Source organism: Pteropus medius, unplaced genomic scaffold (genome assembly GCF_902729225.1).
Source record: "Pteropus medius unplaced genomic scaffold, Ma_sr-lr_union100, whole genome shotgun sequence".
In the NCBI taxonomy this organism is placed as follows: Eukaryota; Metazoa; Chordata; class Mammalia; order Chiroptera; family Pteropodidae; genus Pteropus; species Pteropus medius.
The window spans coordinates 56,816,368-56,842,810 of NW_024344378.1; the positions used below are offsets into that span (position 1 = coordinate 56,816,368).

The 26,443-nt window shown below is 43.2% G+C and overlaps 1 protein-coding gene across 2 annotated transcripts in view; it reads right to left on the reverse strand.

Moving 5' to 3' along the window:
- The window catches only part of GRID1 (glutamate ionotropic receptor delta type subunit 1), a 664,127-nt gene that overhangs the window by 381,960 nt on the left and 255,724 nt on the right, over positions 1 to 26,443 (reverse strand). The window lies entirely within an intron of this gene.

Genomic DNA, 26,443 nt, shown 5'->3' on the forward strand with positions numbered 1-26,443 from the left:
CAAACAAAATTCTAAATGGATCTTAGATTTAAAATGGACCAAAAAGTACTTGTAAGTAAAATGGAGAAAATTCTTTATAACTATATTGAGGTATGTTTTCCCATGAACTAAAATTCAGGAGCCATTAAAAAAAAAAAAAAGATTGATAATTTTACTACATAAATCAAAAACTTCTTCGTGAAAAAAGTAAAATAACAAACAACAACAAGCTGGGTTCAATATTTACAATTCATGCCAAAGATGAAGAGATAAAATCCCTATTATAAAGAGTTCTCTAAAACCAATAGAAAAATAGGCAAAGGACATGACTCACAGAAAATGAAATACAAATAACTCCTAAGCATGTGAGAAGAAGCTTACTCTCACTCAAAAGAGAAATGCAAATTAAAACTATGCTCTCATACTATTTTTATCTATTCATATTGGCAAAAATCCAAAAGTTCGATAACGTATTCTGTTGACAAAACTATGGGCAAACAGGCATGCTTATACATCACTGGTGGGAGTATATAATGGCACAACCCTTTTGGAAGAAAATTTTTGCAATATCTATCAAATTACTAATGCAAAAATTCTTTTACTCTCCAATTTCATTTTTAGGATTTTATTTGGTATGGCAAAAATACAAACTGACCTAATTAAAAGATTATACTTTGCAGCCCTGTTTTTCACAGCAAAAGGTTAAACAGAACCTAAATGTTATCATTTAGGAAACCAGTTAAATAGGTTATGGCACATGCATATAATAAAACACTGTGCAGCTGGGAAAATAAATAATAAAGTACTTTATATACCAATATGGAAATATTTCTTCGATATGTTACCAAGTGAGAAAAGCAAAGTGCAAAACAGTTACATAGCATACTCCCATTTGCTAAAAAGGTGGGAGAATGTAAATTTATATTGGTATCTGCTTAAAATTTATCATGAAAGTCTGAACACCCCCCCCCAAAAAAAATTAATGTGTTTATCTGAGGGCCTGGGAAGGGATGGCACAGAATGGAACTCAGTAGAATTTCCAGTCTATACCTTCAACACTTAATTTTTGAACCATGGGAATGTATTATCTATTCGAAAATTAAATAAATATTTTAAAATTATTTTTTTCAAAAGCTAAATAAATACTAATGAAATAGATTATAGAAACCGCATAAATAAAGTGAAACTAGAACTACAGAGATAGAGAACATAAAAGAAAGAGAAGAATGACGAGAAAGAAAAAAGAGCAAAGCTCTGTAGGCTAAACAAACAGAAATGCCAAACGCAAATAATCGGGACTGTGAAGGAATAAAACATAAGATATCTGCACCCTAACATTTTTAATTCTTCACATACATAATACAAAACTCATATATGTGCATGTACCTATACTTATTGCATAATTCAAAACATTTTAATGAACAATGAATGCCCTTTGTTCCCAGCAATTGTATATTAAAAATCCATTTTAAGAAAATCATTAAGAATGTGGTAAAAGACTTATGTACAAAGCTATATCTCACAAGCAAATGCTCAATAATAGATGATTCATTCAATAAATCATGGCCTCCCATAAAACAAAATGTCAAGCAGTCACCAAATATATTCTGCCAAATATTTAATGATACCAAAAGATGTTTACTCTCTGCTGGCAAAAGTATACAGTAACATATTCACTGCAGTTATCTCTGAGAGTGGGATTACAGATGACTTTCATTCTTTGTGTATATTAATATTTTCTAATTTTTCTACAATGAATATGGATTATCTGTATAATAAAAAAATAAAAGTTATTAAAGTGGAAAAAAAGAAAAAGAAAAATTCCAGTTTAGTTAATTGATACCTAAGAGAATTACCTTAAGGACATCAACTTGTCTGGATTTTCTACTCCAATATTTTTTAAATTTCACTGATGGTGAAATCCAAAAACTTTCCTAAGGGACTGCAAAGGGCAAGAGGAAGGGATGCAGGATTTGAGGGTCTGCCACACACCTAGGTCCTCCCTTCCCTACACACACACACACACACCAAACGCATGCGTGCATGTGCACACCCACACACTTAGAATGACTCCACTTTTTCAAGTTTTACAAATAGCCCTTCTGCCTAAGATTTAACCTTAATAAGGGCGTCTACAGATGAAAACACCTGGGAATACTACCCCTACGAGGTTCTGTCCTTACGCTTAGTCTGAGCAGCAAAAAATCACATCACTCTCATTACTCCTGAAAACAGCTCAGAACTCAGAGCCCGAAGGGCCTTCATTCTGGTAGATGAAAGCACGAGTGAAGACCCAGAGGTGTGATCCAACAGGACTTACTAGGAGGCAGAGAGTAGGCTAGTCTATCTACTAGAAAGCAGAAGGGGGATTTGAGGGCTGGTAGGCAAGGCAAAACCAGAGTGGGCACCTGAGAAGCAGAGAAATACTGAGGAAGGCGGTCAGAGTCCCTCTCCTCAGCAAGTGCCAGAGCACAATGTGAACTGGACTTTGACAATATACTGAGCCACATCTCTCATCAAAGATGACTTGATGTTGGAGATTCAAACTTCGGCTGGTCTTTCTCCAACTTGAAAAGAAGATCAAGACCAGCATCCTGCTAACTCCCCTTCTAGATGAGGCCTCCCATTTTTCCACAGGTTTTCTCCTTATGAGTGTGAAGGAGGAAGCAGTGCACCCTGCAAAGGCTGAGGCCAGATGTACTTCTCACTTTTGGCCCCTGGGTCCCTGGCTGCATAAAGTGGCTTACCCTGTATCTAGTTATGAAAAGTCATCAGTCTAATAATAATATAATAGCAGCTATCATTTAATGTATTTTCACTATCAGGTGCTACAATAACAAACAATTTTTATTTATACCTAAGAGCAAGGCTTTAAGGTTAGTGTAAAAGACTCATTGTAAAAATGGCCCTACTTATCCACAACTTCCTATCTCTGGGCCATGAGACTTGGCATTAAGAGGTAGAGTCTGTATTTCATCCTTTGACTTTAGGCAGATATTGTGACTTCTTTGGCCAATTAAGCGAACAGAAGTGATGATGTGCCAGTTCTAAGCCTAAGCCACAAGAGTTCTTGCATACTTCCACTCATTCTCTTGGAATCCTGCTGCTTTCCTGAGAACAAGCTTGGGCTAGCCTGCTGAGGGATGAGAGATGATGTAGAGAAGAGCCATCCTGGCTAAGGCCACCTAAATCAGCCAACTCTCTAGCTAACCACAGACATGAGTGAGTCAACCCAAGATCAGCCAAGCTGGACCCAGATCAGCAGAACTACCCATTTTACCTGTAGATTCATGATAAATAATACATGGTTGTTTTAAACTGCTAAGTTTAGGAATGGTTTGTTTCATTGCATTATTATGGCAATAGACAACATGATACAAGTGAGACCATTATTGTTGCCAAACTCAAGTTGAGAAAGGATAAATTTTCCTGTTAATGGACTTAAAGTCTGTGTCCCCCCAAAATCCATATGTTGAAACCCCTAACTCCCAAATGGGGCCTTTGAAAAGTAATTAGCACTTATAAGAAGAAATACCAGAGCTCACTACATACCTCTCCCCTACCCATCTCCCTCCCACTCCCTCTCCTTCTCCCCCATTAGAGCGTGCAGTGGGAAGGCAGTTATCTATAAGCCAGGATGAGAACTTTCACCAGAAGCCGACCATGTTTGCACCCTGATATAGAGTTTCCAGTCTCCAGAACTGTAAGAAAATAATTTCTATTATTTAAGCCCCCCAGCCCATGATATATTGTTAGGGCAGTTCAAGCAGAGTGAGTATCCAAAGCCTGTGCTCTTAAGGAACAGTCTACAGCCTCAGGGCTATAACCAGGTCTAAGAAAATGAGGCTGCATCAGTCCCCCAGCATCTTAAAGGCAGCAGTATCCTGTGCCCATGTAGAAGACAGAGCCCCTGGGTCACCTTACAGCTTCTCCAAGGCCACGCAATGGATCTTGTAGCAGAGGCTGTAGCTTATGAAAGTAGTTTTGCTGTTGCCATGCATATGGTGGCTTGGAAGTTACTTCCAAGATATTGCAAATCACACAGCAATCAGGAGCCCCTGGGACTTGGGGCCCATCTGCTGTGCAAAGACAGCCTCATTTCAGATGCCATGAAGCATCAGAGGACACTGCGTGCTTCCCTCAGAACTGGAGCACTGCCCTAGCCTTTGGGCTTCAGTAGAACTCAGAGAAGATGAAATTCACTCAGCACACAGGCAAAGGGCTACTGTCACTGGGGCTCTGGGGACACTCTGATAAACAAGGCATGGCCATGGACCTTGAAGAACCCCTAGTCAAGTAATGAGAGTCCTTCATAGGTTTATACAGTTATGAGCATGCACAAAGCACACCTAATTCTGGGCTGGAGAAAAAGTGGGCCAGAAGGGGCCTTAAAGAAAGCTTTTCAAAGGATAAGGCCTTTGGGCTGGGACTTCAAGATCTTTACTGTGATCACTTCTCTGGTGGTTGCCCAAGAGTTGTCTAGGATTCAAGTCAGGAATGAGGTAGATCAGAACTTTGTTGTGTTACCAAAATATTGACCTCCTAGATGTACCAGGTTCTCCAGCATCTGGGCTCACTTTCTCCTTCAATGGCCAACAAAATGGCTTGGATCCTCACCCTGCTTACTGCCACTATGTTGCTTAAAACCAACGCATGACTTTCCTTTTCTTTAAATGAAGATTAGAGCCCTTAATATGGTCTACAAGATCATGCAGGTTTGGCCTTTGCCACTCCATCAACCTTCTGATGTTTACTCTCACTCTCTCTCACTGGGTTCCAGGCATCCTGGCTTTCCTTCAGTTCCTCACACATAGGCTGTGGCACACACTGTTTCCCACTGCCATTACGTTTCAGCTCAAAGGTTACTTCATCAGCACAGTCTCCTCTGACCTTCCAGGTTGGGTCAGCTTCCTCAGATTTACTCACTTATAGAACCACATCCCTTTCTTTCGCTGTATTTTAATGCATTTTGAAGTTCTATTCCTGTTGATATAATTTTTTAGTTAATGTCTGTCTTTCTCACTAGTCTGTAAACTCCACGAGAGGAGGAATTGTGTCTGCTTTTGTTTATACTTGTATGCTCAACATCTAACACAGTGCCAGGCATATGGTATATGCTCAACAAATACTTGTTGAATGAATAGATGGATAAATGAGCACTGTAAAAATTATAACTAGGAGTTTTTCTCTTGAGAATGGAGAATCCATAGTGTCTTAGGTTGGGTATCCCCAGAAGCAGATCCTAGGACAAAAATTTAAGTGTAAGTCAAATTGCTAGGGTAGTGGGGAAGAGAGACAGAGTAGGCATGGAGAGAGGGAGACAGGGAGGGAGGAAGGGAGGAAGAAAGGGGAGAAAAGAGAGGGAGGAGGGAGGGAAGAGAAGAAAACACCAGGGTGCATAAATGAGAACCCTTGACTAGAGGGTTGGGAGAGGAGGAAGGAAGAGACAAGAGGCTGGATGGAACACCTGTGTGCACGACAAAGATAGAAAGGGAGAGATCAATCCATTTCTGGTTGGCTTTCTACTTGATTTGTGGTGACTCCAGCCCCAAATTCTAGGCATGATGATATTGAAACTATCAGGTCCAAGCCCAATTTTCACTACTATTGCTTCCCCATTAGCATACAATTTTAGCTCCTCCAGTACAAGAATCTTTTCAGATAACTCTTAACCCTTACCCATGGTTCCATGTAATACCAAAACAAGCTATTATACTGAAAGGTTCAACTCATTCCCTCCAAAGAAAGAAGTGACACCTTGTATGGAGACCATGACCCACAGCACAGTTGAAGGCTCCAGACATCTACATGCCTTTATTTAATGAACCCATCATATTTATGCAAAATGACAGAAACCAACATCTGCCAAAGACCTGTGGAAAGGTGTTCAAGGTCTAGGAAGCAAGTCAAGACTGTACAAATAGTACTCCTCCTCCTCCATCAAACTTCTTAATCTGCAAGTACCATGCACTCAGCCAAACATCCTACTAATGTTGCGTTGAGAACTGCTGTGTATCTGGCACCTCACTGAGCAAAGGGAGCACAGCTATGAAGGCAGATGAGGTTTCTGTCCTTGAGGAGCTTATAATCCAGGAGAAGAGAAATGTGCCAATCAAACAACCACCCAAATGTATGTTCAGTTACAACCTGGGAAGGAAAGGTACCCTGCCCTGTGGGAGGAGGAGAGGAAGACTGACCCAATCTAAAGGCCAGAGACACCTCCCTGAAGAAGAGACACCAGAGATGGATGTCGGAGTTAATGAGGAGAAGGAAGGAGTTGGGGAAATCATGTGTAGCAGAAGGAACAGCATGTACAAAGCCCTTTGATAAAAGGATCATGACATAGTAGATAGATGGATGATGAAGGCAGGTATAGTCTGAGAGAAGACAGGTAGAGGAAGCAGGAGGGACCAGTCCAGGTCCTGAGTCCCACAGTCCCACTGGATAATGTCAAGGGGCCCCCATTCTAAGGGACCTGATAACATCACAAGTAAGAGAGGGTGGGCAAGGGTGACCTGCTGATCACTTCTTAGACAAAGAGGCAGGAAAAATGAAGAGGGCAGTGAGACTCAGGCAAGTGGGAAAAGAATTGGCCTTTTCTGACACCTCCTATGTGTCAGACATTGTGCCATACACAAATATTTATAAAATCCTTAGATGCATTCATTCATTCAATTCAACAAATAGCTTTAGGGCCACTGCTATTCTTAATGACCAAGTGAAAGGCAGGGTAATTTTCTCCAAAAATCATCCTTCAAAAAAAGATAGAGTGAACTTATAGTCAAATTCCTGACAAATTCTCCCCTTTTAAAGAGCAGTTCTCTCATTTACTTTATTTTAACCAACAAAGTACCATTTGGAGAAAAGACATTAGCCTGAAATGACCTCAATCAATGCTAGTTTTGGGGGCTTACAAGAGGTTGCCTGATGGAATCATTAAAAAAGGAGGCAAAGATATTTAACCTCTATTTAATAATTATTCCTGAGTATGACCTTAGAATTGCAAGCCGGAGATGTTGTTCTAAACAAGCCTTTAACAAATCGCAATAAAAAGCTAGACGATGAGTACTTACACTGTGGAGAGTATGAATAAACCTACAGAACAAATGACCAAAAAAATAAAAAAACGCAAAACACAAAACCTCTCCTAATGTTATGCAAATGAATGCGGGTGGCTTGAAATAAAATCTCCAGTGACAGCATTTTACACAGATCCACAAAGTGCTGGATCTCAAACAACTATGATAGAAACAGAGATTTTTGTGTCCTGGAAAACCAGGTTAGTGCTGCATACAGCGGCTCTGACAATGATAGAAGCAGTGCTGCCTAAGAGGTCTGGGAGTAAAACTGCTCCATGAAATGCAAGGCGGGCAGGAAGAAAGCAGTATTTCTAAATTAACATACTATTTTCCATAACATGTGAGTTTAAATATTGATGTGTAACTAAATTAATAAATCCAATGCTACAATTAGACATCTGACTCTTTTAGCTATCTCCCTAAGAGTTTATATGTTCAACTTCAAGTTGACCCTCTCCCCTAGACCTTCCCACCGGGAAAATGCAAAAAGTGATTTCTACTGGGAGCTGTTCTGAATTCCAGCACTTATGGGAAACTAGCTACCAGAGGCAGAGTGGAAGCTCTCCCGATTCTACCAGATAGAAGAGGACTTGCCAACCAGAGCACCTGATATGCATACCCAAAATTTGAAGGTCACATATCCCCAGGATCAGGTTCAGAGAGGCCTGGGAGGCGGACTGGGCACATGCACCAAAGGGCAAACCAGGACTGTAGTCCAATCTGCCCTACTCTGAAGCCTTGTCTCCTAACAATGTCCAAAGTCCCTGGATGTCGGACACTCCACCACAGTAGGCACCTGGCCTTGGTGACCCACTTTCCTGTTTCAGCACATGAGGAGTTTGAGGTGAACAGGACCCATTCCTGAGAACATGGAACCCAGTCCAGGCTCAAGGCCCCAAGCTTCCAGGTCATAAGGAACTGCCCCGTGTCTGGCAAACCCCTTAGATTCTGGGGGTCCTTCATGGGCTGATATTTGAACCTGTGCCATGTCCACTGGCAGCTTCTGCCCTCACAGATGTCAAAGTCTTCTGTACAGCCACGTCTTAGCAGTTGGAAGACGAGTGAGCTGAGTTCTTACATCCCAGCTACCAGGAGATTAACGGACTCCAAAGTGTACCCTTTCCAAAGCCCCTGAAGGAAGAGGCAAAGCAGCCACCTACTCCGCAGGGCCCCCACATCTCCCGTGCTACCCGCACCATCCTTCTAGTGGCCTCATACCCCTGGGCTTACATGGTAGTGGGCCATCCACATTCAGGAGGTGGAGGAAGGAGAAGGGAGTAGCAGGCACCAGGATGGCCCAGCACCAGCAAACTACAACCTGTGGGCCTCTTTTTATAATAAAGTTTTATTAGAACACATCTAACTCATTTATGAATTTTCTATGGCTACTTTCAAGCCATAGGGTTACAGCTGGGTAGTTGCAACTGAGACCATATGTGCTGCAAATCAACAATATTTACCACCTAGCCCTTTAAGAAAGAATTTGTTAGCCCTTATCTAGAAGAATAGATATCGAATGTTAAAATCAAAATGTTAATGTTTATTTTAAGTAGTAAGACATTTAGTAATTTTAATTTTCTTAGGTGTTTTTCTTTATGGCTAGTTATATATTTATATTTTTCTGCCTTTGACAACATATAATCTTCTAAAAAGCATACAGCTTAGAAAATAATCACTGACATATTTATATTAAAAATAATTTCATTATTGCTCCCAATAATTCCCCCCATTTTATAGCTGAGGAACCAGGTTCAAGAAAGTTCTAGGAATTTGCCCAAAGTCACACAGCAAGTGGTACATGTGAGACTCCTGCCTGGACCTGTCTGACCAAACACTTTCTCAGGACCACGGTAGAAGAAATGCTTCCAGGCTCCTATCATGAGAAGACAGGGACAAAGGACTCCACTCCAAGAAGCATGGCCATAACGCACAGCCGCTCCAGGAAGCTGGCCTTGATGAGAAGCATCTTGTCAAAGCAGGTATGATGCACCAGAACTGTGTGAGTCCATAGTGCCTACCTCAATTGGCGAGGCCAGCTGCAATACGTATCAAACTGCTTCCTCTGTCACACAAAGTGATTACCCCAATAACTCTAGTACACATCTGATACCGTACATAGTTATTACAATATTGACTATATTCCTTATGCTATATTTTACTTCCCCATGACTATTTTGTAAGTACTACTTTGTACTTTTTTATCCCTTACCCAGTTTACCTCCCACCTGGCAACCATCAAAATGTTCTCCGTATCTATGAGTTTGTTTCTGTTTTGTTTGTTTGTGTTCATTTAGTTCTTTAGATGCTAGCTATAAGGGAATCATATGGCATTTGTCTGCCTCTATCTGACCTACTCTAATCAGCACAATATCCTCTAGGTCCATCCATCTTGTTACACATGGCAAGATTTCATTCTTTTTTATGGTTGAGTAATATTCTATTGTACATATGTACCAGCTCTTCTTGGATGTCCATTCATCCACTGATCCAAGTTACCTCCATACCCTGGCTATTGTAAATAATGCTGAAATGAACATATGGAAAGTATATGTCCCTTCCAAGTAGTGTTTTGGGTTTCTTTGGATAAATACCCAGAAGTCAAATTACTAGGTATTTCTTTGTCTCTTGTTATAGACTTTGTTTTAAAGTCTATTTTGTCTAGTATTAGTATTGCTACACAAACTATTTTTGTTTGTTTGTTTCCATTTATATATGAAACATTTTTCCACCCCTTTACTTTCAGTTTCTGTGTGTCTTTTGATCTAAAGTGAATCTCTTGCAGGAAGCATATGTAAGGGTCTTGTTTTCTTATCCATTTATGCACCCTATCTTTGTATTGGAGCATTTGATCCAAATACATTTGAAGTATTTGTTGATAGATATGTAGTTATTGCCATTTTATTATTCATACTTTTTATCTTTTTTTTTCTTCTTATAGTCCCTTTAACATTTCTTGTAATACTCGTTTGATGGTGATGAGCCCCTTTAGATTTTCCTTGCTTGGAAGCTCTTTATCTATCCTTCAATTCTAAATAATACCTTTGCTGGGTAGAGCATCTTCGTTTTAGCTCCTTGCTTTTCATCGCTTTGAATATTTCATGTCAATCCCTTCTGACCTGCAAAGTTTCTGTTAGAAATCAACTGACAGTCTTATGGGAGCTCCCTTGTAGGTAACTAGATGTTTTCTTGCTGCTTTTAACTTCTGGCATTTTAATGATGACGTGTCTTGGTGTGGGCCTCTTTCAGTTCATCTTTTTTGGGACACTCCACGCTTTCTGGGCTTGTATGTTTACTTCCTTCACCAAGTTAGAGAAGTAATTTATTTCTTCAAATAAATTTTCAATTTCCTGCTCCCTCTCTTCTTCTGGTACCCCAAACTGGGGTATCACAGGGCAGGACAAATGGTGTTAGCCAGGTTGATGGAGACTGAGATGAGATATGATACCTGCCTGTGTCTGCACACTGGGACAGGGGAGGGCTCGACAAAGGAACAACGCCTTCTGCCAGCACTTTTGGCTGAGAGAAAGCTAACCCTCCAGCCCTCACCCTGAAGCCAGACAATTCAGTTCTTCCCCATATGTCCTTGGTGCCTTTCAAGCAGCTGCCTCAGCACTGGAGCTCAAAGCAAGTGAGTCAATCAGTGAGTAAGTCCAAATGCGGGCCCCTTAAGAGGAAATCCTAGGACTCCAGTCACCCTCCATTTTACTCAGCCACAATCTCTGCTGCCTTCAACAGCCAGAAGCTACGGAGACCTCGCTCCCCAGCTCCAGAATCCCAGGCTGAGGATCCCAGCACAGGGCCAGTATCCCTCGTTCCTCCAGGAAGACCCCCAAAGCCAAGATGTCCCTCGTTCCTCCAGGAAGACCCCCAAAGCCAAGATGTCCCTCCTGATTCTCTACAGGTGTGTATGGGGATCAGCCCATTCCACAGGTATGTAAGGGGACCAGCCCCTTCTACCAGTCTGAAGGTGGCTTCCTCTGTATGTCCCCAGTTGTAGGACTTCTGTTCAGCCAGACCCCAGGCGACCTCCAGTGATGGCTCCTCTGCAGTTCAGCTACAATTTTGATATGGTCATGAGAGGAGGCAAGGACAGCATTTACTTATTCCACCAGAATCCTTAAAAGGAAAGTCACAAACTAAAAACTCATTGGCTACATGAAGGCTGTAGATATGTTTTCTCAGACCCATGTGGCACTGTAAAAATAAGGACATTTTATGCAAAAACAAAAACAAAACAAAACAAAATTTGAGATTCCCAGTCTTTCTGGACCAAATGAAAGATCTAGTAACACTCATCCCACATTTTCACATAACAAGAGGCTGTGGCTTGGTAGCAGCTGTTCTCTTCTCATGAGATGCATACTTCCCAGTCAGCCACAAACTCCATCAGAACCCTCACCCAGCTCCCTTGCTGGCCTCTGTGGTGGCTTAGATTGCAATCCCTGCATTAAAGACTCCAGCACAGTGTTTATAAAGATGTGCTACTTGGCCCAGCAGCAGCAGCAGCAGCAGCACCTGGAAACTTGTTAGAAATGCACATTCTCGGCCCCATCCTAGACCTACTGAATCAGAAACTCCAGGGGCAGGGCTCACAACCCATGTTGTATCAAGCCTTCCACAGGATTCTGATGACTGCTCGAATATGAGTTTCTCTGCTCAAGCACTATGGGATCTCACTCAAACAGCAGGCCAGCTTGTGCCTTTCACCGGCTTCTCTATCCCTGACTTCATCGTTCTATTCTTAGTCCCGGAAGAGCTGAGTCCTATATAAGCTAATGACCACCTGCATTACTCTGTGGCATGTACTTCCCTGCTCTGTGGCCATAGGCCCTTAACCTGTCCAACTATCTTCCTAGTAGCAAGATTCCTTTGCGTAGTGACTATCCTGATCCCTCCCTCCCCAGCAGTTGGCACAGAGCCGGATCCCATGTGGGGGCTCAGGGACTGCTACAAAACTGAATTGACTCACATGGTGATTATTTATGTTCTCCTAATCTGTTGAGGCAAGAGTGACCATGAGGCAGCCTCAGCCCTCCTCTGACATGACAAGAATGTCAAAAATCAACTGCTTGCACCTCTGGGAGAAGCGATATTTCAGCAGAAGATGAAGTAATTCCTATTCACAGCATCTGTTAATCACTCAAGATCCCTCTAGATGTGAGGGGCTATAGAATGAAAGGTGTTATTAATGAAACCATAAAGACAAGGAGGTAGTTCTGAATAGCAGCCTTCCTTCCTAACAATGCCTTCTCCTGCAAGTTAATCCCCTTCCATTATTTTAAATTCTTCAAGAGCTAGAGAAGTCATGTAGGTTGTTTTCTCGAATAGTCACTTAGCTGACAAGCATTTTCTAATTGACAGAACATTCTGAAAAGACAGATTAAAGGTAGGGGGGAGCGAAATATTAAGATGGTGCAATTTCCCACACACAGCAGGAGGCTAAGTTGACTGAAGGTAAGATTCAAAAGAAAAGTTATTCATCATTCCCCTCAGCCTCACAGCCCTTTCTGGAGAGAGGAATTCAGAGATGCTCCTCCATTGGGTGAATCTGATCCAAAGACATGCCCAGAGGGACCACACACCCCACAAGCTCAAACTCAAGCTGAGAATTAAAATCCAAAAGTAATAATAAAATCGGTTACTAATAACCGAGCAGCTAATATGTGTCTGAAACTTTCCAATAGGCTATGTGTCAGGGCAGGTTACAATTACTACCCTTGAAAGAGGGGAATTAATCCCCATTTTCCAAATGAGGAGACAGTCAAGTTCACACAACTTCTAAGTGGCAGAGCTGAGGTCAAACCCAAGTTTGCTTAATTCAGGACGCTCTGCGTTCTCCTTCCTGCCACTGGGCCACCTCCTCCCCTTTAAGGAAATGTGCCTTGGCATTACTACAGAGTGGCACCTGGACTCAGATAGCAAACACCCTGAGCCACGGCCCAGACCCCGTCAGGGGCCGCCCCTGGGCACAAGTGCCCCATAGGTGGGCAGAGCCTGGGGCTTTCCATGGACCACTGTCACTCCTGCCCAGATGCCTCTGGTACTGCAGAGCCTCTGAATAGGACTAACCTATCAATCACCCCTCCTTTAATATCACGTGGAGCTTATGGATTCCCCCCTGATGGTCTTCAAACCATGCACACTTTGAACAGCTAATGAGGCATGCAGGACGGCTCCTAGTCTAATGTTTCCAGATTTCCCAGAGTGAGATAATGCTGCTGATAAGGGAGTGTACACTGAGTCATCCCAAGCCTTGATAAGGTGTTAATAAACCTTAGCAAATGCTGATTAAAGGCCATTCCAGCAGCACAGAGACACTGCTCTCAGGACACATGCTGGAGGGTTGGCCAATTAAAGCTGGAGAGCTTTTAAAATTGGAACTGATCCCAAATCAGCAGCAGAAACTATCTCTGGTGCCTTAGAGCTGTCTGGCAGGTTGGCTTGCCCATGGCAAGTCCAGCGTATTGAGATGGAGCTTAGCACCTAGAGACAGGGCAAGCACAATGTACCACAAAACACAGGAAAAATTGATTCATGTCCCTCATGTCCCAGATAACCATTAAGTATCAGGTATTTAGGAATGTAGTTAAAATTTTCTCAAACATACTATATTTATAGCCAATACAAAAACTCTTGGGATAAGATGTTTCAAAATAGGCAAGGGGAATTTGTAGATGCTGTTGGTTCCCTGCCCAAATCCCTCTACCAGCTGCTGTGCTTCAGGCTCTGCCTTACCCAGAAATGCTTAGAAGGTTACCTCATCCCTCTGGGGTTGGCCTGCTGGAGTGAATAACTGCAAAGGGACACAAAAGTCCAGCTCTCTGCCTCAAATTGGGATAACTCTGTGGTACAACTACTTCTCCAGGAACTTCCAGCTTTGCTAAGTTTCTTCCCCTGCTCTGTTCCGCTTCCTTCACATCCTGAAGGGCCTCACCTGAGAACTGCCTCGGGACACATCACTTGTGCAATGCCAGGCTCTGCATCCAGGGAAGCAGGCTTAAGCAGCAAAAAAGAAGAGGGGTAAAAAGCATTAACTTTTGAGCGCTGTTATGCACCAGGCACTGTGTTAGACACTTCCTATTCACTATTTCACTAGCTTTCTTCAGTAAACTTGTAAGGTGTGAAATAAGGTCACCATTCACAGATAAGGAAACTGAGGCTCTGAGTGGGAAAGTAATTTGGCCAAGGTCACATGATGTCTTAGTGGAAAAGGTAAGATTTGACCCAGGTCTAGTGGATACTGAAGTCAAAGCAAGTCCGTTTCCATGGTACCATGTTGCTTCCCATGTTGACTATAAGTTGTATAAAGTCAGAAGAAGAGAGAATGAATCTTAATGAAGATACAGATCTGAAATGACACACAGGATGAGGGTTCACAAACCAGCAGGAAGAAAGAAAACCTTGAGCTTAGGCACTCAAATCACCATTCTGTACATCCCCCTCACCCCCAGGGGAGACTACACATATTGTTGGCAAGAATTCCAATTGATTCCCAATCATAAAGCACATACCATATTTTAATTTAGGAGGCTTATTTCACTGGTCAATAGATTGAGGCAAATGTTTCCAGTTTGGGCTCCTGCCTAAAGAAGCTAGCAGTTCCCATAAAGTAAAGGAGGTTCCTAATTGCAACAGTGCCTTCTAATACTGTCACACACTCCACCTTAACTAAAACATGCTCTGTGATGAACATCTAGGGAGAGGCAACCTCCTAGGATGGTGTCACCCAAGGATACCACCATTTCTAAGAAGGCAGTTAGCCTAACCCCAATCCAAATCAACTGACAGTGAAATATGTCACCCCTCTATAGGTATTAATTTCTGATCCAGTGACCTCATAGCCAAAAGGCAGCATGCTGCGAACATGGTTTCAGGAATTGAGGGAAAACTCCTTTTCACAGTCTCACCTTTCTGTAACCACACACACCCTCCCTAGGTGTGGTGAGTCCTGGTTCCTGTGGCCACAGTCAGAAACTCCGATCTGGTCTACACCCCTCTGCCTCTGGCTTGATTTGATCTGACAATTTCCCAGGGAATCCATAGGGCTGGGGAGTATGTTTGGGACAGCAGGGGAAGGTTCGGTAGTGGAGGAAAAGGGGAAAGGGCACAAGGCTAGCGCATGGGCATGTTTATGTACTTGGGGTCCTTAGTGAGAGCAATAGACGGGAGGGAGCTCCACTCACCCAGGCCAGGTTTGCAGCCATGCCTGCCACTGCAGACACGGTGACGGCTGCCAGCTGCTGAGTGCATTCTCCCCAGATGTGAGCAGAATTCTAAGTAGGCCTCTGCTTTTGGGGGTTGGCAGTTGTTCCAGACCACATAGCCAGGCCCCTGAGAACACTTCCCTCCTGGACAAACATCCCAAACAGCCAAGAAGCTTCTTCTATAAGACAATACTGAATCTCATTTTCAGTGAGGAAAATGCCCAGAAAGTTATGAGGCAAGCAAGTCCAGCAACATCTTCATTTCCTATTGGCCAGAGCACTCCTCTATCCCTCAACTGAGGTCTGATGGAGGGACAAAGTTGTTGCTGGTGCAGAAGACAAACTCAGAAAGCCCCAAGTGGGTGTTGGTGTGTAAAGGAAGATGGGCCACTTGCTCACAACCATAGAGAGATAGGGATGCCCAGGATAAAACTCCTGGGTCACTGTAGATCCTAATACAGTACTTGCCAAGGGTGATGAACTTGTAGAGGAAAGTAAGGAATCTGGGTGAGGAGCTGTTGTGGTCATGTCAGCTCTCAGCTTTGGAGCACAAGAGACTATCTCACAGAGGTATGTGGAATAAGCTCCGGGAGCGCCAGCATTTCTATTTATGCTTCACGAACTCCATGCTTGCCTCCCTATTATTTCCCTTCAGAGTTCAGAAAAGTTTGTGAAAGTTCAATTCCTCTTGGCTGGGGTAACCAGAGCAGTACCAGGCACCCAGGCTTGGAAGAGAGCATGGCGGAGTTGAGGGGTGGGGGGTCATTGCCAGCATCCTGGGGACCAGTGGAAACCAAAGCATGAGCCCCCAACAGGAGTGGAATTGGGTTGTTTGATTCACACTCTTCACCCAGCCCTACCTCTACCAGAGAGTCTCCTTTTAGAACCAAACCTTTCACAGGGAAGTGATTTCCTCCTGGTGTAGCACTTAGGGTCTTATGCTCAAATCAACATAATTGCTTCAAACTCTGTACTAGCTAGGCTGGGATTGGCAGAGGCTCCAGAGCCCTTTTTCTGATACACATCCTACCTCTTTCCACAGGCCCCCAGAAGCCCCTCCCCAGGAACCCTCACCCCCATTGGTGTCTGGACCAGAACAGGGTGAAGGAAATCTTAGAAGTTGCTCAAGCTCCCTTCTCTCTACAGTGGGCATGGAGAAGTATTCACCGGCCTTCTCAGAACCTAGAACAGCAATGAAAGAAAGCAACTCCGGTGACGTGACCCCCACTTGTTAGCTCATTAAGTTGCCTCTCATCAAACATTTATTGACTGTGCCAGGCTCTGAACTAGGTCCTGCTAATATAGAGATTAACGGTATTGATTAGATTGCATTTTTTCCTTGGAGAAGTTCTGGGACTAATATAGGGAACGCAATGAAGAGGGACAAGTTTGGGAAAGATTAACAGCCACTGCATGACCCTCCCTCTTCTTCTATAGCCATCCAGAAGGCATCAGCCTGGGGCCCTCCAACCCCCGGAAACAATTTCTGCACCTCGTCCCCCACAATTCTAAGCTGGCACGTTGCAGGTGCTGCATTTGAAAATTCAAGGTGACCTCTGAGTGTGGGGCCCTCGGCTTATCCACTTCATGTATTGAGCTAACTTGTGCAAATGTTTTTAATATCTTGGCCTAATTTTGACAGTCCTACAAGAAGAACTGCTTAGGAATAAACAGAATGTCTCCCCAACAGGCATACACCGGCACTGTCAGCCCATGCATAGCCTTCTCGGAGTAAGCTCAGAGAAAACTGGCCAATTGTCCTGGAAACAGTGAGCAGAGCCCTGGTTCTGCTCAGAACACCTGCCTGGTATAAATGCAGAGTTCAAGTGCAGCAGCTGGTGGCACATGGACTTGGGTCCTGGCTCTGCCAACCATGCTGTGCCATGCTGTGCAAACTCAGTGACTTAATCTCTCTGAGTCTCAGGTCCCTCATGCATAAAGTGGAGTCCATAATACACTCTTAAGTGTATTGTGACAGTGTGTGAGATGCTCAGCATATGGTAACTCTGACAACAGCCGCTAAAAATTTCTTCAAATTCAAGCCATTTACTTATTCTAGTTTTACTCTCATTCTATGAAACTCATACACCTTCTTTTAGACTAAACAAAGATTGAGATCTTTCTTTTTACAGGTTACAACAAACATTTTCCAAGCACTTAATATGTGCTGGGTTCTATGCTACATGTGTGCTGAGGGAGGTGGGGAGGTGAGACAAGGACCCTGCCCTTGAGGAATTCATGGTCTCCTTAGAGAGAGGAGACATAATGTTAATGTAGGATGGTAGCCAGTGGTAAAGAGGGGAACCCAGATTGCCATGGAAGGAGCCTCCCCAGTCACTGGGGCTGGTGCACGAGATGGCTTCCTGGAGGAGACAGCACTGGAGTGAATGCTGAAGGATGGGAAAGAATAGTGAGGCAAAGAGGGAGTAGAAAGCAGAGGGACCTGCAGAGGCCAAGAGAGGAGAGAGAGCAGTGAGGAGAAATGGATCAGGGGTCATTTGGTGTTGCTGGCAGAGAATGGAAGGTGAGAGGAATGGAGGGTGATGGAGGAAGGGTTGGCAGCTCTATGGAGACCCTATGGGGACTAAAAGAACAGGACATTATTCTAGGCAGTGGGGAACCATGAAAGGGTTTTATTCAGGGGATTAACAAGATTTTATATTTTAGACTTTCAAGTTTAAGACGGTATCTGGCAACAATCCATACCTCAGCCAACTTTCCTCCAGAAAATCTATGAAGACTCAGACCAAGATGAAAATAGCAAACTAAGATTTATCACTAACTAAGGACCAAATGCCAGGAGAAACTTCTGCAATTTGTAACATCTGCGTTGCTAAGACTCATGGGCGAGACATCGGCTGGCCATTTTTCAGGGCAATAGTTTTTTTTTTTTTCCTCACACAGTAACAGGTATTTCCTCATCCTATCCAGAGAAATCAATAGTTATACTCTCTCTCTTTACTTAATTCTATTAAGTAAAGAAATGCAGGCATGTTTTAGGAAGTAGAGATAGGTTTTAAAACAGCACAGATAATTAAAGACAACTGTATAGAAGTAAAGTAAAATGTATTCATTGCAAATTACTAAGGAAAATAATCACCTATGGAAGTCTAAATTACATATCAAAAAATAAAACCAGAAGCAGTTGGAAATAACAGTAATTAGAAATAAGATAAAACACATCACTTAGGATGACAAACATAAATAAGTTCTTAAGCTGAGTCCACATGCCAACATTAGGAGCCTTACCTAAAACAAAGCAGCTCAGATCTGATCAGCATAGTAACTTTCTTACTTTTTTATTTTTTTAATTTTTATTTTTTTCAATTATAGTTGATATACAATATATTAGTTTCAAGTGTACAACACAGTGATTAGACATTTATATAACTTACAAAGTAATCACCCCAATAAATCCAGTACCCATCTGACTCCATACAGTTATTACAGTATTATTGACTATATTCCTTATGCTATACTCTACATCCACATGATTATTTTGTAATTACCAATTCGTACCTCTTAATTCCCTCCCGCTTCATTCCTCTCTGTCACTCCCCCAATCCAGCAACCATCAAAATGTTCTCTGTATCTCTGAGCATTTTTCTGTTGTTTTGTTTATTTGTTCTTTAGATTCCACCTGTAAGGAAAATCATATGGCATTTGTCTTTCTCTGTCTGACTTACTCTACTCAGCACAATACCCTCTAGGCCCATCCATGTTGTTGCACATGGCAAGATTTCATTCTTTTTATGGGTGAGTAATATTCCACTGTATATATGTACCACCTCTTCTTTATCCATTCATCCACTGATGGACACCCAAGTAGCCTCCATATCTTGGCTATTGTAAATAATGCTGAAATGAACACATGAATGCACATGTCTCTTCCAAGTAGTGTTTTGGGTTTCTTTGGATAAATACCCAGAGGTGAGACTCTTGGCTCCTTCTTTGTCTCTCGTTACAGCCTTTGTTTAAAAGTCTACTTCATCTGGTATAAGTACTGCTATCTCAACTTTTTTTTTCCATTTTCATAAAACATCTTTTCCATCCCTTTTCTTTTAGTCTGTCTTTTGATCTGAGTCTCTGTTGTAGGCAGCATATGGAAAGGTTTTGTTTTCTTATCTATTCAGCCACCTTCAGCATTTAATACATTTACATTTGAAGTATTTGTTAATAGATATGTAGTTATTGCCATTTTATTATTCATATTTTTTTATTTTTTCTTCCTCTTAAAAAAGTCTCTTTAACATTTCTTGTAATACTGGTTTGGTGGTGATAAACTCCTTTAGCTTTTTCTTGTCTGGGAAGCTCTTTATCCTTTGATTCTAAATGATAGCTTTGCTGGGTAGAGTTATCTTAGTTTTAGGTCCTTGCTTTTCATCACTTTGAATATTTCGTGCCAGTCCCTTCTGGCCTGCAAAGTTTCTGTTGAGAAATCAGCTGACAGTCTTATGGGAGTTCCCTTGTAAATAACAACTGCTTTTTTCTTGCTGCTTTTAATATTCTCTCTTTGTATTTAACCTTTGGCATTTTAATTATGATGCTCTCTCTCTTCTCCTTCTGATATCCCTATAATACTAATGTTGGTATGTTTGATGTTTTCCCAGAGGCCTTTTAAACTATCCTCATGTTGTTGTTGTGTTGTTTTTTTTTTTTTTTTGATTCTTTTTCTTTTTGCTGTTCTGATTGGGTGTTTTCTGCTACTTTATCTTCAAAATTGCTGATTCGATTCTCTGCTTCATCTAATCCAGTGTTGATTTCTCCTAATGTATTCTTTATTTCAGTTATCACATTATTCATTTCTGACTGGTTCTTTTTTATGTTTTCTATCTCCATTCTTCTGTTTCCTATCTCTTTGCTGAAGTTTTCACTGAGATAATTGAGCATCTTCATGACCAGTGTTTTGAACTCTGCATCTGGTAAATTGCTTGTCTCTATTTTGTCTAGTTCTTTTTCTGGAGCTTTGTTCTGTTTTTCATTGGACACATGTTTCTTTGTCTCCCCATTTTGGCTACCTCTCTGTTTGTTTCTATGTATTAGGTACAGCTGCTACATCTCCTAGTCTTAGCAGAGTGGCCTTATGTAGTAGGTGTCCTATGGAGCCCAGTGACATAGTCTCCCTGGTCACCTGAGCTGGGTGCTCCAGATGTGTGTCCCTTGTGTGGGTTGTGTGTGCCCTCCTGTTGTAGTTGAGCTTTGGTTCTTGTTTGTATGTCAAGGGGAAGGATTGATCCTTAGGCTGATTGATTGTGAAAAATGGCCATGACTACAATTGGGGGCTGACTCTACAGAGCAGGATACACTTTAGCAGGGCTCTAGCGACTTCCAAGTCTTCCTTTTTGGTGTGTCATTTGTGAAAGTAGCTGGATGATGCTCCAACTTGGTATGAACTGGCCATTGGGTGGGCCAACCTGGGGCCACAAGGGAGGGGCCCTGCCACAAGATAAGTTTAACCACTGCCTGTGCCCTGCCTGGGGCCACCTGTCATGAGCCACAAAGTGATCTTCAGATGTCTTCTGCCCGTGCTAGCTTTGAGGTGCCTGTAAGAAGCTAAGCTGCAAACTGAGGCTGGCTGCTGCTAGTGCCAGGCCTGGGGATGCTCAGCAAGAAGTACAAAGCACACTGAGGTCAGATGATACTTGTTTAGGATTTGTGAGCCTTCAAGAGATTTTACGAAAATCTGCAGCATGAGCCAAGATAGGCCATTTGTAGGGAAAAGCCGCTAGAAGTAGCTTAGGTGGGTCCATAGTTGGGTGGGACAGGGTGTCAGGGAATCACAGGGCAGGACGAATGGTGTTAGCCAGGTTGATGAAAACTCAGATATGATGCCCACTTGAGTCTGTATATTGGGACAAAGAGAGGACTCAATGAAGGAAAAATACCTTGTGCCAGTACTTCTGTCTGGGAGAAAGCTACCCCTCCAGCCCTCACCCTGGAGCCAGACAATATCTCCCTGTATATCCCTGGCACTTTTCAAGTGGCCACTTCAATTCTGAAGCTCAGAGTGAGTGAGCTTGTCAGCAAATAAGACCATGTGCGAGCCCTCTAAGAGGAACATCTAGAACTCCATCTCACTCAGTCACAATCTCTGCTGGTTTTCACAGCCAGAAGTTTTGGGGACTTCTTTTCCCAGCACTGGTAGGCCAGTGTGGGGCTGGGACCCCTCGCTCCTCTGGGGTGACCTCCGCAGCCAAGATATCCCTCCCAATTCTCAACCTCCACACATGGGTGTGGGACAGGTCAATTTCACATCTTTGTCCCTCCTACCAGTTTCAGTGTGGCTTCTTCTGTATGTTCTTCACTGTAGGACTTACTTCTGTTCAGCTAGACTTCAGGCAGCTCTCAATAATGGTTGTTCTGTACTTTGGTTATGATTTTGATGTGGTCATTAAAGAAGGCAAGCACAGCATTTGTCTACTCTGCCATCTCGGCCAGAACTTCTCTTACCTTTCTAATGTGTATTTTTGTTCACGTATTTTCATCAACCTACCCCATACTTTTTTATGGTCTCAGACCTTAGTCTGCACCACAAAAATATGTTAATCCCTTAGCTAGCATAGGAAAACAAGTGACCCATTTGCCCTCAGTTCACCCACATTACTGCAGCCTACCAAAGGTACAGATTCCTATATAGTGCCCACTGGGTCTCCTCTACAGCATGCCATTGAGGTAAAAATTCTTTTTAATTCTATTTTATCATCTACCCAATGCTAAAGCCATAATATTTAGAAACATCGTGCTAACTGATAGACTTTCTCCTTCTTATCTAGATGTGGCTTTGTGAGTCCTGAGAAAAAAGAATAGAGAACAATAGCTCCATTCGTATTTCCTGTTGGTAATTTATCAGTAATGGCAAAATCTTCACTTGTTAAAGGAATTTAAGAGGAGACATTAACACCCCCAGATATTTCAGTAAGTTAAATAAGTTCTGAATAAAATGATTAGCAAATAGATTCTGTAAATATCTAGGCAGGCTAATACATGTATTTATAATGCAGCCCTTCCCTCATCAGACTGATCTTTAGGGTGAGACCAATTCATTTAGATCCGTGCAGCAAAAAAAAAAAATCCAGTATTTACTCCCCTTACACATCAAATCAGGGTGAAGACATCCTCCATGTCATGGGAGAGTGGCTACCGATCAGATAGGAGCCACTGCCTTCTTCATGGGACATCTTTGGTTCCCATTGTCCACCCCAACAAGAGACCTTTGGTAGACTTCATGGGGATGTGGTTGGGTAGCCTGGAAACAAAGTTTGCTAATGATGCTTTCTTGCCTCCTGCTGAAATGATCCAGGAAAAAAGGAGGCCAGGTGACCTGCCTTGCAGGCGGGAAGCTAGAGTTCACTCTTTCCTCCAGGGATAACTGAGGACACTCCCAGACCTCCAATGAACTCCAGATCAAAATGGGCGCCATTCAAATACCAGCTCAAGGCTCAGCCAAGCATCGGGAAACAATATCACTGGGCCTAAATCCTCAGAGCAAGACTTAGGACCTGGACAAAAGTAGAGGGTAGGCAGAAGGGACACACACTTGATGCATAGCTGATCAGTGTGAGCGCCAAGACTCTCCTCTTGCTCAGAGAGGTATGGATGGTTAGGGAAATGGCAGACAGGGGTCTGCTTTCAAAATAGTGCAACCCAGGGATCTGTGATAGAAAGTAGGACACATCTCTCTATCTTTGCCAGTTGTGACACCCCCATACTTCTGAACACAAGTGGCCAAGAAACCAAGTATACATCTGTAGATCCATTCATCACTAAACCATTATTTTCATTCAGTCTTGAAAAACTACACCACTCTGAAGACTCAGAGATATCTCAAGAGTTAGTTGTCAAAAGATAGTAGGAACCCCGCCCCCACCTTTGGAGTCATGGGGAGTGCCTGGAGGGAAGGACATGAGTGTTTTTAAAATCTGACCTCAGCTCCTGGCACAGTGATGGGGCAGGATGGGGCTCTACTATCTTTGATAGGGGACTGACTGAATAAATGAATAATGGAATGAGTGTTGATATTTGAATGATGAAGGAAAGGAGTGAATGACTGAATATTATTGCAGTGCTTGAATGAATGAATGAAGTCCATAAATGTGTGAATAAGTGAAATGGAGTGGAAACGATTAACTGAATGGGTAAACAATTGAGTATTATTGTGCATGTTGAATGAATGTATAAAACTAATAAGATTCGACCTGAGCATAACTTCTCACAATGAGAAGCATAGAGGAACAAGGGACCTGGCTCAGCTCACCCACCACAGTCCTCATAGAAAGCTCCTAACACACCACTACCCCACCCTGCCTCTTTGACTCAGTGATAGTGGTTACAGCCTGTAATGGGTTAAATTGTGTCTCCCAACCTATTTAAATGTTGATCTCATCTCAAAACACCCCCACAGAAATATGCAGAATAATGCTTGCCCACATACTTAAGTACTAAGGCCCAGCCAAATTGACATACAACTTATCATCACACCTAGGAAATGAAAGTTTACCTTGCTGCTGGAGAGGACTGAAAATCAACACGAAATTGTTCCCCAGATCTCAGGTTCATCAGAATAGTGGCCAACACAGTATTGAAAAAGGGCCGTGGACCATGTACCGACCTCCTCACTGACCTACTGACCTCTAGCCTGGCCCCCCTCTAATTCCTCCTCAAAAACTGACCCATGGGTCAGATTTTAGCATTCCCTGCACAATGTCCCTTTCATTGATGCCTTTCTCCTCTCTCCAAATCACCTGCAGAATAAGCCTCAACTCCTCACAGCAGTTTCAAAGCCCTTCCTAATCTGGTCACCACCAACTCTTCCATGTGAAGCCTTCTGATCCAATAATTCCAAACCTCACCCCATTGTCTGAATGCCTCTGGCAGTCTCCAGACACCACAACTTTGCCCATCTATTTCTCCCACCTGGAGTGCCCTTCTTCCTTTTCTCTTTCCATCTGGACTTCGTGATCTGGGACTATGCAGGACTCCCCCACCAGGAAGCATTCCCTGCTCTCTGCAGACAAAACCATATCCTCTATTTTCTATGTCTCCGTCTGCACAAACCTCCGTTTAACCACATATTGTGTGACTATGATTGGTGATTCACATATGCTAAAGGAGGAAAGAGTAGTCTGTTCTCACTTCAATGTGAATACTGACTGAGCTATCTCCACCTGTAGATTGAGAGCTCCTTGTGACCCTCTGGGGACATATATTGAGAGATAGGTAGATGTCAGGATAGGAGTCTGGTGGACAAATGGATAGAAAGCAAACAAATCATGGGTAGGAAAAAGCTTTGGCTTCAGACCCCTCACACACCTCTACATGAACCAGAACATGAACATTAAGTGAACAAAGACAAAAACTCACTTGGCCTGGCCTGCAAGGCCAGGGACCTTCAGTTCCAAAGTTCATCTGAGGCTGCCCTAGGGGCTTGCAGGAGTCAACATTTGGACTCACAGCCAGTCCAGTAGCTTTAACTCAAGACCAAGACCCAGATTAAAATGGGATCTGGCAGTGCCAGGGCTGGCACTCATCTCCCTCAGCAGGTCTAAGCCTGAGCACACAACAGGCTGCCTCCATAGCTAGAAAAGAGCTGCGATCATACAGCTTATCTTTCCCAAAGGCCAGGAGACAGCTACAACTCCAAGGATATGCTTAGCAAAGCCCTAGAACGAATTTAACAGGCGACACAATCAATATTTTACTGCCTGGGCTTTTTGCCTCTTTCTCGTTTCCTGCTAAAATGCATGGCTGCTTCTTTACTGCAAAACCCTGAAGTGTAAAATCTGTAAATTTAAAATGTCCCCTTGTGGACAGTCAGTGGCTGGCCACCCTGGACACAGGCAGGAAGTGAAGCAGGTGCTCCCTGCACCTGCTGGCAGCTTCTCCACCTGCTATCATCTTGCTCTTTTTCCCTCTCACTCCCCACTCTTCTCACTGTCGTGTAAATCAGGGGCTCTACCTTCTTTCTCAAAAGGCTTTATGTTGAAAGCCTTGCCTTCTGTCCTCTGTCTCCCATGAACAAAGAATAAGACATGGGATCGATATGGGAGCACATGGCTCTGTATTCACCACCATCCCATTCCACTGTTCGTGGAGTGATAGGCACCACTCAGGGTCTAGGGCCAGCTGTGCCATAAGGAGCCACACATGGGGTGCAGGAGAGGCAGGCACAATCCAACCCTGCCTTCTCTATGAAACCTAGGTCCCCGGTGCCCTGGGCATTGCAGCTAACACCCTGGCACTGTGTTTGCCTTCTTCCAACACCCCCAACATCAGCAGCAATGAGAGGAACCAGCAAGACATTCCTCGCTTATGCGAATATGACTAATAGCCTGTCTGGACCAGGTCCTGCATCAGGAGCTGTATGGACTCAGGTCTACCTCCAGAGAGGCGCAAAAGGCATGATCGGAGACCTTTTCCAGAATAAAGCTGCCCCTATGGTCCACAGCCCCAGGAAATTGAGTGACAGACCAGAAGTTTCAGTTCTCTTTACATGGCACAAAGGGACTTCTGCTTTGTACTCAGTATCTTGTGCTCCCTCATGAGGCCGAAGTATATGTTTCAGAGAGGTGAAAGTGGGGACATAGGATTGTCACTTCCAGGAAGCCCCATTATCAGTCTCAATGGCTGAACTAGAACCAAATCACAGGGACCATCTGGAGCAGCCTGCTAGATTACTCAGCCCTGTTCTAGCAAATGGCCTGGATGGGGGCTGATTATCCTTTGAACACAGTTCTAAAAAGAAATTTCTGAAGTCAGCCTTGTTCTTCCCAGTGGAGGCTGAACACTCCAGGCAGGTAAGGGCGAGGGCCACCTGAGAGTAGCTGGGGTTTCACACTATTGATGATTTAATCATCCGTTTTTTCTCTGGGGTTTATTTATTCCACAGCTCAGCCAAATCAAGGGCTCAGGGCACTAGGCTGGAGGGAACAAGGCATCCATCAGATAAGGAAGGGGGGTGGGAAGATAGAAAGAAATCAGGGTCTTCTTTATGCATAGCTGTCTGGGACTGTAGCTCTCTCTGTAAAGGGGAAGGAGTGGGACATCCGGGGTTCAAATCCCAGAGTCATTCTTGGGTGCCCTTGACCAGGTCATTCCACATATCTGCACTTCTTTTTCCTCTTCTGCATATGGTGATAAATAGCACCTTTATTTATAAGCTGTTCCTCAGGATCAAACAAGTTA